Source organism: Cebus imitator, unplaced genomic scaffold, assembly GCF_001604975.1.
Source record: "Cebus imitator isolate Cc_AM_T3 unplaced genomic scaffold, Cebus_imitator-1.0 Scaffold291, whole genome shotgun sequence".
NCBI classification, from domain to species: Eukaryota; Metazoa; Chordata; class Mammalia; order Primates; family Cebidae; genus Cebus; species Cebus imitator.
Genome location: NW_016107606.1, coordinates 3,801,256 through 3,803,003, shown reverse-complemented (window position 1 = coordinate 3,803,003; position 1,748 = coordinate 3,801,256). Strand labels below are relative to the sequence as shown.

Genomic DNA, 1,748 nt, shown 5'->3' with positions numbered 1-1,748 from the left:
GCTCACCACAACCTCCGCCTCCTGGGTTCAGGCAATTCTCCTGCCTCAGCCTCCTGAGTAGCTGGGATTACAGGCATGCGCCACCATGCCCAGCTGACTTTTTGTAGTTTTAGTAGAGATGGGGTTTCACTATGTTGACCAGGATGGTCTCGATCTCTTGACCTCGTGATCCACCAGCCTGGGACTTCCAAAGTGCTGGGATTACAGGCGTGAGCCACCGCGCCCGGCCACATTTTTCTTTTATTTACTTATTTATTTATTTTTTTAGAGATGGGGTTTCACCATGATGGCCAGGATGGTCTCGATTTCTTGACCTCGTGATCTGCCCACCTTGGCCTCCCAAAGTGCTGGGATTATAGGCATGAGCCACCACGCCCAGCCCTTTTCTTTTATTTTTTATTGAGATAGAGTTTAATTTTTGTTGCCCAGGCTGGAGTGCAATGGCACGACCTTGGCTCACCACAATCTTCATCTCCGAGGTTCAAGTAATCTCCTGCCTCAGCCTCCCAGGTAGCTGGGATTACAGGTATGCACCACCACACCCAGCTAATTTTGTATTTTTAGTGGAGATGGGGTTTCACCATGTTGGCCAGGCTGGTCTCAAACTCCTAGCCTCATGTGATCCACCCACCTTGGCCTCCCAAAATGCTGGGATTACAGGCATGAGCCACCGCAGCCAGCCAGATGGGTCTTTTTTTTTTTTTTAATTAAAAAAATATATATATGGAACGCTTCACGAATTTTCGTGTCATCCTTGTGCAGGGGCCATGCTAATCTTCTCTGTATTGTTCCAATTTTAGTATATGTGCTGCTGAAGCGAGCATGAGGGGTCTTTCTAAATACAAATCCAGAGGTGGGGAGTGGTGGCTCATGCCTGTAGTCTCAGCACTTTGGGAGGCCAAGGTGGGTGGATCACATGAGGCTAGGAGTTTGAGACCAGCCTAGCCAACATGGTGAGACCCCATCTCCACTAAAAATACAAAAATTAACTGGGCGTGGTGGCGGGTGTCTGTAATCCCAGCTACACAGGAGGCTGAGGCAGGAGAATGGCTTGAACCTGGGAGGCGGAGGTTGCAGTGAGCAGGAATCACACCACTGCACTCCAGCTTCTGGGCAGCAGAGTGAGTGAGACTTCATCTCAAAAAATAAATAAACAAATAAAAAATAAAGTACACATTCAGTCCTGCTGCTAGACTGATTAAAATTCTTCAGTGTCTTCCTGAGAACCTCAAGAAAAAGTCTAGACTAGTTTATAAGTTCCTATGCGTCCCTGTTCATGTTTTCCTCTGCATAACAGTCAGATGGAGGACTCCCAATGCAGCCCCTGTCCAGGGTTTCTCCCCCTTGACACTATTGACATTTTGGGTGAAATCATTCTTTTTTTTTTTTTTTTTTTTAGATGGAGTCTTGCTCTGTCTCCCAGGTTGGAGTGCAGTGGTGCGATCTGGGCTCACTGCAACCGCCACCTCCCAGGTTGAAGCAATTATCCTGCCTCAGCCTCCTGAGTAGCTGGGATTACAGGTATATGCCATGACGCCTGACTAATTTTTGCATTTTTAGTAGAGATGGGGTTTTGCCATGTTGGCCAGATTGGTCTAGTACTCCTGACCTCAGGTGATCCGCTCACCTCGGCCTCCCAAAAGTGCTAGGATTACAGGCGTGAGCCACTGCGCGAGGCCGAAATAATTCTTTGTTGTTGGTGCTGTCCTGTGCAAAGCAGGATGTTCTTTGGCCTCTACCCACTAGAC

General features: G+C 48.1%; 1 non-coding gene across 1 annotated transcript; it reads right to left on the bottom strand.

Annotated features, from left to right (window-relative positions):
* Positions 1 to 717: 717 nt before the first annotated feature.
* LOC119467456 lies at positions 718 to 824 on the bottom strand. The gene has a single exon (XR_005195997.1). It is a non-coding gene; the product is annotated as a U6 spliceosomal RNA (small nuclear RNA).
* Between the last annotated feature and the right edge of the window lie 924 nt (positions 825 to 1,748).